Source organism: Lucilia cuprina, chromosome 6 (genome assembly GCF_022045245.1).
Source record: "Lucilia cuprina isolate Lc7/37 chromosome 6, ASM2204524v1, whole genome shotgun sequence".
Taxonomy (NCBI): domain Eukaryota; kingdom Metazoa; phylum Arthropoda; class Insecta; order Diptera; family Calliphoridae; genus Lucilia; species Lucilia cuprina.
The window spans coordinates 47,510,887-47,526,594 of NC_060954.1; the positions used below are offsets into that span (position 1 = coordinate 47,510,887).

General features: G+C 29.5%; 1 protein-coding gene across 4 annotated transcripts in view; it reads right to left on the reverse strand.

Annotated features, from left to right (window-relative positions):
* LOC111686718 (phosphatidate phosphatase LPIN2) overlaps positions 1–15,708 on the reverse strand; it is a 57,188-nt gene that overhangs the window by 35,338 nt on the left and 6,142 nt on the right. The gene's annotated exons all lie outside the window — the stretch shown is intronic.

Sequence of the window (15,708 nt, forward strand, 5' to 3'; positions counted from 1 at the left end):
GTTCTGTTCTAGTTCTGTTCTAGTTCTGTTCTAGTTCTGTTCTAGTTCTGTTCTAGTTCTGTTCTAGTTCTGTTCTAGTTCTGTTCTAGTTCTGCTCTAGTTTTGTTCCAGTTCTGTTCTAGTTCTGTTCTAGTTCTGTTCTAGTTCTGTTCTAGTTCTGTTTTAGTTCTGTTCTATTTCTGTTCGAGTTCTTTTCTAGTTCTGTTCTAGTTCTGTTCTGATCTAGTTCTGTTCTAGTTCTGTTCTAGTTCTGTTCTAGTTCTGTTCTAGTTCTGTTCTAGTTCTGTTCTAGTTCTGTTCTAGTTCTGTTCTAGTTCTGTTCTAGTTTTCTTCTAGTTCTGTTCCAGTTTCAGTTCCAGACTATAGTCTAGACTATTATCCTGATTAATAACCAAACTATTGTATTAACTATAGACTTGACTATCGTTCATACTAAAGTCCGAACTATTGTTCATATTATAGAAGAGGCTAATCTTTAGACTATAGTATGGACTATATTATAGTTCAGACTTCTGTCCAAACTATAGTCCAGACTAGCGATCAGACTTTAGTCGAATCTATTATCCAGACTATAGTTCAGACTATAGCCCAGACTATTGCGCAGACTATTATCTACACTTGTAAGAAATAAAGTTCAGACTTATGTCTACAGACTATTATCCAATCTATCGTTAATATTATAGTCGAGACTATTGCCTGGGCTATAGTCCAGGCTTTTGTGCAGGCTATAGTCCACACTATAGTCCGAACTATTCAGAATAAAGTCTAGTCTATAGTCCTGACTATTGTGCAGACCATTACTCAGATTATAACAATTGCCCAGACTTTTGTCCAAACTATAATTCGAACTATTGACCAGACTATTATTCGGAATATAGTTCAGATTATAGTCCTGACTATTGTCTAGGCTATTATTCAGTTTATAGTATACTCTATTGTCCAGACTATAATTTGGAATATAGTCCAGACTATAGTCCTGACTATTGTCCAAGCTATTATTCAGATTATAGTCTACACTGTTGTCCAGACTATAGTCCAGACCATTGTACAAACTATTGTCCAGACCATTTTCCAGACTATTGTCAAGATCGTTGCCAATACTACAAATAAGTAATAACAAGCCCTAACTGATTGTTTAAAAGTCTGACTAGATCCACATCAAATTCAAAGAACTTTAGACAGTTGTAGTAATAATGTTATATTGATTTCATTAATATGTAGTAGTTCTTCTGATTGAGGGAAAATATTGAAAAATTAATATTACTACTAATGATTATAAGATCTTTGTCAGTTCCGTTTCCTTTATACTATAACTATATCAAGAAGTCTTTATAAGTGTTTATAAGTTTCACGTACATTCAATTATCGATTGTTATCGTAAAAAAAATAATTTGTTTTATAGATTAAATTTATATTTATGTTTTTTTGAAGTCATTTTGTTTAAATTTTAATAATATTATTAAAAATTTGTTTATACACAACTTGAAAAAAAAAACATTTTGTTAATCAATTAAATTAATTTAAATGACGGTGGATGATGATGATTAATATGTGTTTAATAAATACTTATATGATTGTGATAAAACAAAAATGTGTACAAATTCAAGATATATTCATTCAATGTTAGTTTAAATTTGATAATAAAGTGAGGTTAGGTAATGTTTAAATTTTTATTATTATTATTTACATTATTTTGCTTTCACTACACTTTTATGAAGTATTTTAACACAAAAAAAATTTAATATAAATAAAATCCGTTTAACCAAGATATTAAGTTTTTTTTTTAATTTAAACACTCACTAAGTATTTTTACTGCTTTTGTACTTTCAAGAATTTCTATAAATTAAATTTGATTGAATACAGGCAATATTTTGAGTAAAAAAATTCTTTGTATATTTTATCACACTCGGAAAACGTTGTCGACGACAATATAGAAATTGTTAAAAGATAAGATTTCAAAATTTAGACAAGAAGAAGAATATTATTATTATTGTTATTATTTTTTCAATGTGTGTGGTGTGATAAGATAGCGTTTGGAATTGATAACAATTTCTTTGGATATTCCCGTTTATATTACGTTATGTTCCGTCTTCTTACACCACAAATTTAATACTGAATTCTTTTTGAAAAAAGGTGCACACCGGGCAGCCAGACACTCTAAAGTCTTAAAGAGTCTCAACTAGGGTGATGAAAAAGTCGAAAGTGCAAGCAATTTATTTTCTTTAAATCTATTTTTGGTCTGACATTACACCATAGTTTAGACAACCACTAGAGAAAATTTCTTAATAAAAGATGATTGAGTTGATAAAAACAAAAACGCACATTTTTCAATAAAACATAAAACGGAAATGCAATTGAGGAAAAGTACCAGCAGCATACGTCTGTTTTTTACAAAAAATCTTGCACTCCCTTTCTTAAGAATTCTATTGAAAAATGATCTTTTGTGTTAAAAGTTTTTATTTTCTAAATATTTGCACACTTTTGTTTTGCCGTTTTAGCGTTTTTTTCTAAACGCTTCACTCTACATCACCTTATATTTTTCTTAAACGCATTTAATTTAGAGCAAAAAAATCTCTTCAACAGCAATTTTTAAATTATTAATAAAATTTAGATGTTTTTTTTTATAAATTAAGAAAAATTTACTTTATTTATGAATAAAAATTTGTCAAATAAATTTGTTTGGAAAAATAATAAGTATCAAAAAAAAGAAAACATGATTAATACATATACACTGAGAGAATAATAACCATAAATTGCATTTACAGTAAAATTTATAAAAAAAACATAGTCAAGTGTAAAGTCTTGACTGTAGGTCAGTTAATAGACTTGCTTTTAGACTAGTATATATTATTAACTGTAAGGAGTGAGATCGAAAAATTCTTAACATACATATATGTTTATAAAAAAGAAACCACTAAACTTACAGCTTTATTGTTTTTTTATTTGATTCAAATTATTATTACAATTTACAAAAAAAAATATTTTTATAGTTTTAATCACTAGTGATGAAATTTTGAACCCTTTTCGGAAACCCTTCCATTAACGTTTTTATAGCGCTTTCTGTCACTTTGCTCGAACATGTAGTCCATCTCCGTTTAAAATCTACCACACTTTTGGACACCTTTTTTGTACTCTTCAATTCTCTTTTAACAAGAGCCCAATATCTCTCCACTGGCCTTAGCTCCGGGCAGTTTGGAGGATTTGCCTCTCTTGGTACAAATACCACATTATTGTTCTTGTACCACTCAAGGGCTTGTTCACCATAGTGACAGGATGCCAAGTCAGGCCAAAAATAAGTGGACACATTATGAAGTCTTATGAATGGAAGCAGACTTTTTTGTAATCATTCCTTGATGTAAATTTCGGTATTTATAGAGCCCGTTGTAACAAATGATTGGCTTCTTTTGCCGCAACTGCTATTGCTTGCCATACCAAGAATTTTCTGGGAAATTTTGTCTGCTTTTGGGTCCTAAACTTTTCTTCAACATTCCCTCGAGTATCAGCAACATAAAACTTTTGACCTGGAAGTTGCGAAAAATCTGCCAGAATATACGTTTCGTCATCCATTATGCAGCAAGAATATTTTTTTATAAAACTTGACTTCAATTTCCGTGCTCTGTTTTTGGCCTCTAAAATTTTAGCAGCGTTCCTGTCAGGAACTTTTTGAGCCTTGTATGTTTTTAAACCTGCATTAGCTTTAACTTTTCGTACCAAATAGTCCGAGCACTGAGCTAACCGAGCTGCTTTCCTACCGGATGTGTTGGGAGCTCTTTTGAAAATGCGTTCTATTTTTTGGCTTTAGAAACATCATGCGGACCATTCCTTCTACCTGAACTAGGTTTTCTATCAACTGACAAGTTCTCTCGGTACTGTTTAATAACATTGGAAACAGTTTGACGGCAGACCTTTGTATGCTTGGCCAACTTTTTGTAAGACCAAGTTGGGTTTAGTTGAAAATATTTAAAAATTCCAATACGCACTTTTTTCTGGTCACTCATTTTAATCAGATTAACAAAAAAATTAATATAATTGACATAACACATAATAACTGACATGTTTTTCAAAGGTAACTTGATCAAAAAAAAAATCAAATAATACTTTGGTTGAAAAATGTAATGAAAAACGTGTGTTAAGAATTTTTCGATCTCACTCCTTAGATCAGTGTAAAGTCTTGACTGTAGATCAGTCTATAGTCTTAACTATAGATCATTTTATAGTCTTGACTATTGATCAGTCTATAGTCTTAACTATATATCAGTCTATATTCCCAACTATAGATCAGTCTATTGTCTTGACTATAGATCAGTCTATAGTCTTGACTATAGATCAGTCTATAGTCTTGACTATAGATCAGTCTATAGTCTTGACAATAGATCAGTCTATAGTCTTGACTATAGATCAGTCTATAGTCTTGACTATAGATCAGTCTTTCGTCTTGACTATAGATCAGTCTTTCGTCTTGACTATAGACCAGTATATTGTCTTGACTATAGATCAGTCTATATTCCCAACTATAGATCAGTCTATAGTCTTAACTACAGGTCAGTCTATAGTCTTGCCTATACATCAGTATATAGTCTTAACTATAGATCAGTTTATAGTCTTGACTATTGATCAGTCTATAGTCTTAACTATATATCAGTCTGTATTCCCAACTATAGATCAGTCTATAGTCTTGACTATAGATCAGTCTATAGTCTTGGCTATAGATCAGTCTATAGTCTTGACTATAGATCAGTCTATAGTCTTGACTATAGATCAGTCTATAGTCTTGACTATAGATCAGTCTATAGTCTTGACAATAGATCAGTCTATAGTCTTGAATATAGATCAGTCTATAGTCTTGACTATAGATCAGTCTTTCGTCTTGACTATAGACCAGTATATTGTCTTGACTATAAATCAGTCTATATTCCCAACTATAGATCAGTCTATAGTCTTAACTACAGGTCAGTCTATAGTCTTGCCTATACATCAGTATATAGTCTTCACTATAGATCAGTCTATTGTCTTGACTATTGATCAGTCTATTGCCTTGACTATTGATCAGTTTATAACCTTGACTATAGATCAGTCTATAGTCTTGACTATAGATCAGTCTATAACCTTGACTATAGATCAGTCTATAACCTTGACTATAGATCAGTCTATAGTCTTGACTATAGATCAGTCTATAGTCTTGACTATAGATCAGTCTATAGTCTTGACTATAGATCAGTCTATAGTCTTGACTATAGATCAGTCTATAGTCTTGACTATAGATCAGTCTATAGTCTTGACTATAGATCAGTCTATAGTCCTGACTATAGATCAGTCTATAGTCTTGACTATAAATCAGTCTATAGTCTTGACTATAGATCAGTCTATAGTCTTGACTATAGATCAGTCTATTATCTTGACTATAGATAAGTCTATAGTCTAGACTATAGATAAGTCTATAGTGTAGACTATAGATAAGTCTATAGTTTTGACTTTAGATCAGTCTATAGACCTGACTATAGATCAGTCTATAGTCTTGACTATAGATCAGTCTATAATCTTGACTAAAGATCAGTCTATAGTCTTGACTATAGGTCAGTCTATAGTATTGAATATAGATTAGTTTAGTCCTGACTATTTGTCTGCCTATAGTCATTAGTCTTGACAATAGATCTGTCTATAGTCATGACTATTGATCATTTCACAGCCAATAGTCTTGACTATATAATGGGCCATCGACATATATTCTATTGCTCCAAGAGATCTTGGAGCAATAGAATATGGTGAATTTACCACAAAACTCCACTTTGTTTAAATAATTAAGCTCATTTAATTTTAATAATTATTTTTATATTTTCAAATACTCTTTTGTTATTCTAATAAAATCTTTTTTATTCCTTGATCTTCTAAGAAAAAAGATAGAAAGATCAATAAACTGTCTAAAAGTCTCGTTTTGTTTTGAGCTGCTGGTCTGTACAGGGTCACATGTTTATTTATTCTTTATGTAGATTGTTTTTATTTTGTATATATTTATTTGTTTATTATTTATGTTTTTACTTTAAGTAGAATATTTATGTTTAATTTGTTATTCTATTAGATTTTTTTGTTTTTCACTTATTCATTGCCACAATGTAGGTTAAATTTGTTTTAAATTACAAAATTAGGGGGATATAACAATGATTATTATGTTTTTGGAATGTTCATTTCGATTTAAATTACTTGAACTAAGAAAGTGTAGTATTTTGCAGTAAGTACATATTTTGAAGAAAAAATTAATTTTTTTCTTTGGAATTCTGCCAATTAAAAAATCGATATTCTTGTAATATGAGTGCACTAGGACAGAAATACTGCATGGACTTAAAAAATCTAGGATTTTGCAACATCAAATTGTAAATATAACCTGGAAATATAACATTTTGTGAAATTTTCCTAAGAGAATTTTAATCTATATATATAAAGTCGAGGCTATAGACTGATTTATAATTAAAACTATAAACTGATCTATAGTCAAGACTATAGACTAATCTATAGTGAAGACTATAGACTAATCTATAGTCAAGACTATAGACTCATCTATATTCAAGACTATAGACTAATCTATAGTCAAGACTATAGACTAATCTATAGTCAAGACTATAGTCAAGACTGTATACTTATCTATAGTCAATACTATAGAATGATCTATAGTCAATACTATAGAATGATCTATAGTCAAGACTATAGAATGATCTATAGTCAAGACTATAGAATGATCTATAGCCAAGACTATAGAATGTTCTATAGCCAAGACTATAGAATGATCTATAGTCAAGACTATAGAATGATCTATAGTCAAGACTATAGAATGATCTATAGTCAAGACTATAGAATGATCTATAGTCAAGAGTATAGACTGCTCTATAGTCAAGACTATAGACTGATCTAAGTATAGCCAACATAATAGACTATAGAATGATCTATAGTCAAGACTATAGACTGATCTATAGACAAGACTATAGACTGATCTATAGTCAAGACTATAGACTGATCTATAGTCAAGACTATGGACTGATCTATAGTCAAGACTATAGAAATATCTATAGTCAAGACTATAGACTTATCTATAGTCAAGACTATAGACTTATCTATAGTCAAGACTATAGACTTATCTATAGTCAAGATTATAGACTGCTCTATAGTCAAGACTATAGACTGCTCTATAGTCAAGACTATAGACTGATCTATAGTCAAGACTATAGACTGATCTATAGTCAAGACTATAGACAAATCAATAGTCAAGACTATAGACAAATCAATAATCAAGACTATAGACAAATCAATAGTCAAGACTATAGACAGATCTATAGTGAAGACTTCAGACTAATCTATAGTCAAGACTACAGACTGATCAATAGTCAAGACTACAGACTGATCTAAAGTCAATACTATAGACTGATCTATAGTCAAGACTATAGACTGATCTATATTCAAAACTATAGACTGATCTATAGCCAAGACTAACTATAGTCAGCACTATAGGCTGTTCTGTAGTCAATAATAAGTAATAATAAATAATAAATAATAAATATCACAAAAATATACATATTTTAGAAACTAACACAAAATATTTGCACAAATAAATTGCGTTTTATTTTCAAAAAAAATCTCTCTTTGTTTCTCCTTTCCTCTGATCATTTGATTTTGTTACTTTTTTAACAATTGAATTTTATCAAAGATAATTTGAATGTAAAAACTTTAAATTCACATAATTTAGCATTTAGTTTGTTTTGCGTTCATTCGTATTCACGCTTTTTTCTCCTTTCTATTTATTTATTTATATATTTAATTAAGTTCAAAAGTATTTGTTAGTTATATTTTACTAAAAAAAATGTTGTTTGGCCTTGTAGAAAATAATGCGAAATATTCTAAACTAATCTAAAAAAATTCATCCATTGATCATAAATAATCACGAGTATTTTGGTATTTGTGTCTGTGACAAATACTTGTACGACTGAGTAAATTGATCACACATCATGCGTAGTTTAATTTGTTGTTGTATCAAACCACGTGTTTTTGTTGTATATTATTTATTAAATTTTGTTATTGTTTATTTGTTAAAATAAATTTAAGGGGCCTGATTTTTTTCCGTTAAAACTTCTGACGTGAAGCGAGATCTTTCTATATGGAAGAGAAGCGAGTATTTTGTTTATGTTAAAATTTTTGTCCGGCGCTTTGCACATACGTATTGATTGAGAGAGAATTATTTAAATATAATTGGTTTAACCGGAATATATAAATTTACTCACTTTGTCATAGAGGATAATGCTAGATATTTCAACTTATTAGTCTTATTCTGGTGGTTTAAATGATATTTATTTTAAGCTATTGTCAAGACTTTTGCCCGATCGTTATTAGATATAGACTTGTAGACAATGCTATAGACAGATTTATAGTCAAGACTTGATCTAAAGTCAACACTTTTAGTCAAAAATATAGCCAAGACTGTAGGCTTTTCTATAGTCAAGACTATAGACTGATCTATAGTCAAGACTATAGACTGATCTATAGTCAAGACTATAGACTGATCTATAGTCAAGACTATAGACTGATCTATAGTCAAGACTATAGACTGATATATAGTCAAGACTATAGACTGATCTATGGTCAATACTATAGATAGATATATAGTCAAGACTATAGACAGTTCTGTAGTCAATATTATAAACTGATCTATAGTCAAGACTATAGACAGTTCTGTAGTCAAGATTATAGATTGATCTATAGTCAAGACTATAGACTGATCTATAGTCAAGACTATAGACCGATCTATAGTCAAGACTATAGACCGATCTATAGTCAAGTCTATAGACTGATCTATAGTCAAGTCTATAGACTGATCTATAGTCAATCTATATAGACTGATTTATAGTCAAGTCTATAGACTGATCTATAGTCAAGTATATAGACTGATCTATAGTCAAGACTAAAGACTGATCTATAGTCAAGACTATAGACTGATCTACAGTCAAGACTATAGAATGATCTATAGTCAAGACTATAGACTGATCTATAGTCAAGACTATAGACTGATCTATAGTCAAGACTATAGAATGATCTATAGTCAAGACTATAGACTGATCTATAGTCAAGACTATAGACTGATCTATAGTCAAGACTATAGACTGATCTATAGTCAAGACTATAGACTGATCTATAGTCAAGACTATAGACTGATCAATAGTCAAGACTATAGACTGATCTATATACAAGACTATAGACTGATCTATAGTCAAGACTATACTGATCTATAGTCAAGACTATAGACTGATCTATAGTCAAGACTATAGACTGATCTATAGTCAAGACTATAGACTGATCTATAGTCAAGACTATAGACTGATCTATAGTCAAGATTATAGACTGACGTAAAGTCAAGACTATAGACTGATCTATAGTCAAGACTATAGACTGACGTAAAGTCAAGACTATAGACTGACGTAAAGTCAAGACTATAGACTGATCTATAGTCAAGACTATAGACTGATCTATAGACTATAGACTGATCTATAGTCAAGACTATAGACTGACGTAAAGTCAAGACTATAGACTGACGTAAAGTCAAGGCTATAGACTGATCTATAGTCAAGACTATAGTCTAATCTATAGTCAAGGCTGTAGACTGATCTATAATCAAGACTATAGAGTGATCTATAATCAAGACTATAGACTGATCTATAGTCAAGGCTATAGACTGATCTATAGTCAAGACTATAGACTGATCTATAGTCAAGATTATAGACTGATCTATAGTCAAGACTATAGACTGATCTATAGTCAAGACTATAGACTGATCTATAGTCAAGACTATAGAATGATCTATAGTCAACACTATTGACTTATTTATAGTCAAGACTATAGACTTATTTATAGTCAAGATTATGGACTAATTTTTAGTAAAACTTAAAACCTCATATATAGTCATAACTAAAGACTGACCTTTAGTTAAGACTAAAGATTAAACTAGAATTGTGAAGACTATAGAATGATCAAGACTATAAACGGATCTAAGAATTGATCTACATATATATTTCTCAAGATAACAATATTCCAATTGTTTTTTTAATCTAGAAAAATTTTTTTGTTGCAATATGAAATGTTTAAATTTTTTTCGAATTTTTTGATGTGAAACAAAATATGGTGCGTAAATGGTAGTGTTCGTAAAGCTCTTAAATTTTTAATGATCTCTCGTTTTTTACAGGTATATATGTATGTAGGTATGTTGATATTTGAAAATATCGCCTGATGTTTTATTTCATTTGAACAGCTTTTTTTTAAAAGAAAGAACGAAATAATACTATAGTTTAATCATGAGAAATAAATATGTACAACAAGTTCTGTGACGAAATCAGTAAACAGTAACCCGGCTTCAATTTGTTGAAAAATTTAAAAAAAACTAAAATATTTCTAACTTTCCATGATCGATATTCACTTAAAAAAAGAATTTAGTGTTTGATTCTACTATTTTTTTAAGCAGGTCTAATGTAAGTTATCTATAAACTTTGTAAATAAATAATTCAAATTAAATATGGCAAACAATTTAATCTATGTGAGAATTATACACACGATTTTTATTTTTTTCAATATTTCTTTACAATATTATTCTCAATGAAATTATTAGTTATTTAAAATAATATTAATTTGCATTTGTTTACTTTAGTATTTATTTACTCAATATATTGATATGCTTCCGTGTTGTGGTTTTAATTTTGTGATTGGTTAAAAAATTGTGGGCTTGTCGCTGTGATGTTGTTGTACTCTTAGCGTCGCTTTTTTTATGCTGTTCTACGGGGACAGACATTGTTTTGACAGACCGGGAGGTATGTAAAATGTTGTAATATCTACTTTTCGTATATGTACATATGTATATTCATTTGTGTGTGTGTCTATCTGACGCGACATTTACTTTGTGGTGTAAACAACTATTTGTTGTTATTTTACTCTGTTTTGGTTTTCTTCAAGGTGAAATTCTATAACGCGTGAATATGTTTTTTTTTCTGTAGTGTTATATCAGATAAACAAATTTTGAAAAACATTACAATGAAATTAACCGATTGGGGACTAAGAGTTCAGTCTATAGTGTTTACGAAAGATTCTATAGTAAACACTATAGTACAAACCATACTATAGTATGTATTAAATATTAGTTTATAACTTTGAATATAGATCAGTTTGTAGTCTTGACAGATGTCTACGTTATCTATTAATATATAGTCTTGACTATAAATCAATCTAGAGTCTATAGTCTTGATTACAGATCACTCTATAGCCTTGACTATAGATCAGTTAATAGTCGCGACTATAGATTAGTCCATAGTCTTGACTATAGATCAGTCTATAGTCTTGACTATAGATCAGTATATAGTCCTGACTATAGATCATTCTATAGTCAGTCAATAGTCGTGACTATAGAACAGTCCATAGTCTTGACTATAGATCAGTCAATAGTCGTGACTATAGATCAGTCCATAGTCTTGACTATAGATCAGTCTATAGCTTTGACTATAGATCAGTCTATAGCTTTGACTATAGATCAGTCTATAGCTTTGACTATAGATCAGTCTATAGCTTTGACTATAGATCAGTCTATAATCTCGACTATAGATCACTCTATAGCCTTGACTATAGATCACTCATTAGTCTTGATTACTGATCACTCTATAGCCTTGACTATAGATCAGTCTATAGTCTTGACTATAGATCAGTCTATAGTCTTGACTATAGATCAGTCTATAGTCTTGACTATATATCAGTCTATAGTCTTGACTATAGATCAGTCTAAAGTCTTGACTATAGATCTGTCTATAGTCTTGACTTTAGATCAGTCTATAGCCTTGACTATAGATTAGTTAATAGTCGTGACTATAGATCAGTCTACAGTCTTGACTATAGATCAGTCTATAGTCTTGACTATAGATCAGTATAATCTTGACTATAGATCAGGTATAGTCTTGACTATAGATCAGTCTTTAGTCTTGACTATAGATCAGTCTTTAGTCTTGACTATAGATCAGTCTATAGTCTTGACTATTGATCAATCTATAGTCTTGACTATAGATCAGTCTACAGTCTTGACTATAGATTAGTCTATAGTCTTGACTATATATCAGTCTATAGTCTTAACTATATATCAGTTTATAGTCTTGACAATAGATCAGTCTATAGTCTTGACTATAAATCAGTCTATTGATCTATTGGTATTGATTTGTATCATTATTTAGCATTCCCACCCCCTAGTGGGTTAAAAAAACGCCTTTTAAAGACAACGACAAAAAAGATAATTAAATTAAAAATATTCATAGTTTTTTTTCAGCAAAAAGTAAATTAGTATATCTCAACGGATAGTGTTGTTTATAATAGATCGTTTTGGTATTAGTTTAATGACTTGTTTATCAAATTTTGTAAAGAGAAAAACAAAAAAAATGTAAAATTTTCAATTTAATTATGATAAATATTAAAATTATAAACAAAACAACAACTAAAATTTAAAAACAAATAAAATTTATGTAAAACTTATGAAGGTCGAAAGATTGACCCCCAATCTTAAAAAGGGGCTTGTGTTAAAATATATATTTGTATAGAAAACACAACGTGTTTTAAAAATGTTAAATAATTTTATTCAAAAATCAAAGTATTGAACTATTTTTTATATAAATTTATTAACTATTTTTGTTATTCCAATAAATTACAAATCAAGCCCCCTCATATTTGCATTATTCTTCTAATCTTTTTGTTTACAAACACTTTAATTTATTTATTTATCTTGCTTTTGTATATTAAAACAATAACAATAACAATTATTATTATTATTGCAAGAATATTTTGAAAATAATTATTCAGGAAAAGAAAAAAAATAACATTTCTGAATCAAAACAAAAACAACTTGAAAAACAATACATAGTAATTTTGTAATAACAATAATACCTAAATGTTTATCTGAAGTAAGTGAGAAATATAGACGGTCTAGTCCAAAATCATAATACCCTAAATCGATAGAAAGTAATTTTTTAAAGCGAATAACAAACATGTTATTTTTGCGCATTTTAAAGAAATGGAATTCCGCACATAGTTAACTCGAAAATGATTCTAAGAAGATTTTAAAACTTCAAGCTGGTTGTAAGACCCTTATTACTAGGAGTTACAAGTGTTAGCTTAAAATTTTTATATTTTTCAAACCTGAGTAGTATAGGGTTTACAAAAGTGTCACAAAATCTATAAGGTTAATGAGCAAATGCGGAGGCGCTGGAAGGTGAAGGTGTTCAGTAAGTGCATTAAATAAATATTACACAATACGCTTGTTATCGTCATCTAAATAAATAATAACAATTTACATATGTGAAAAGAATATTTAAAAATATATACTTCGATAAAAAACAGCTTAAGAGTTTAATATAAAGAATAAGCAATTTGCTATTTTTCACTTAACTCTTAAAGTAGTAAGAGAGAATCTCTTAAAAAAACACTCTTAATTATGTTATTAGCAGAGAGCACAAAAGCTTTGTTAAATGCAGAAAAGCTTCAATAAAGCTTAGCATTTGCAAGCTTTTGCTTGTTTGCCGTTATGGGTTATATTAATTTGACGCGGCGGGCCTTATGAAAAATCTGTTGGTGCATATAAAGTCAATCTTTTGTAATGCTCATTCTTTTGTATCTATCTATCTATCTATCTATCTATCTATCTATCTATCTATCTATCTATCTATCTATCTATCTATCTATCTATCTATCTATCTATCTATCTATCTATCTATCTATCTATCTACCTATCTACCTATCTATCTATCTATCTATCTATCTATCTATCTATCTATCTATCTATCTATCTATCTATCTATCTATCTAACGGGGCCTTGGGTTTGTAAACAGCATCGCATAAAAGTGTTAATTATTTTGACTGGGTCAATACGCGCTATAGAATTGAAACAAAATGAATGAATGTCGTACATGATAGTGACTAAAGCTAAATAAAATACAACAAGCAGCTGTTACTTTCGTATTTTTTATGACGTTTTCTTATTTAACAAAAGAATTTTCAATTAACTAAACATGCACGTAGTATGAATATTTGTATTTAAAATTAATTTGTTTTTATACACTATAAATACTACAAATGAGGTTGCATACACTGAAAGAAATATATATATATAGTGATATTATGACAGACTAACGTAATTCCATAATAAAATAAGAGATGTTGTGATCAAAAAATTGTTTTCTTTATTTTAACTTTAAAGAACATTTTGTATTTAGTTTAGTATGATCAACGTTGCCAACCAATTTATGTACATATTACTCAATTATTTGAGTGTATTTTACGAATTTATTTGTCAATTTCTTGTTAAAGACAGAATAGAGTTTTTGGAAGAACAAGTTTTTTACGGTTTAATATATTGATTAAGTTTGAATATTTCTAAATTTGTTTCACTTTAATAGGTAATGTCCACGTAAACAAAAGTTAAGTTTTTATTTTTAAACATTACATTTACTGAAAGTATTGGCTCTTGATAGCTATGACCTTTTCCTATCTGGCAACACATGGCCTTTGCTTCATAAACACTATTCTTCTCTCTAAAATCAAGATTGAATAAATCTAATTTCAGATACCACGTTCGGATGGAAAGCATATCACAGAGAGAGCATTTTTCGCTTATCAAAATAAATAGCAAAAAATAGTGTATAATTGACCTTCAAAATGGCAAAAACCATGTTCAAAGTTTATGTCATGTGTTGGTATCCCCTATCCCCTAGTTTTAAGTTTCAGAATAATATTTGTCAGACCAATATATGTCAATAATCCCAGCTTTCACCGCCTCACGTTCACATTCCATATGGTTTCAGTGTAAATTTTTTAACAGAAAAATTTGCCTACAATTCTATACAACAGCTTTTGCTTTTCGCAAAGATTATAATAATTACATTCATTGGGCTTTAAAATTTGCATAAATATACATTTTTTAACATGCCAAACAAGACATGATTTTCCATTTATTAATAAAGAAACGAAAAGTTCAATGATCGATAAAAAAAAATAATGCAAACTGCAACTTTCTGTATTCGATAGCAAATATAAATAAATTGAAATACAAATGTTAAAAAAAGGCCAACAGCACAAAAATCACAACAAAGAACTTAACTGAGGCCAATGTGGACTGAATGTTGCAAAAGCACTAGCGATATACATATACAGCAGCAGCAGCAGTAACAACAATCTACAATGAAGGAACAAAAAGTGGGCCAATGAGATTAAGTGTGAGATGGCATTACTCATATTACTCATAATATTGTTACTTTACAAAAACAATACATGCGCCGCAGCACCAACAAAAACGACAATTGGAAACCTCTGTAAGGTGCTTTTAGACCACATATTGAATTTCCAAAAAAAAAAAAAAAAATAAATAACACGTATAAATGTATAGTCGGTCATGGCTTACCCTATAATATCCCACACTAGCCTAATCTATAGTCTAGTCTATAGACTAGTTTATAGTCTAGTCTATAGTCTAGTCTATAGACTAGTTTATAGTCTAGTCTATAGTCTAGTCTATAGTCTATCTATAGTCTATCTATAGTCTAGTCTAGTCAATAGTCTAGTCTATAGTCTAGTCAATAGTATAGTCAATAGTCTAGTCTATAGTCTAGTCTATAGTCTAGTCTATAGTCTAGTCTATAGTCTAGTCTATAGTCTAGTCT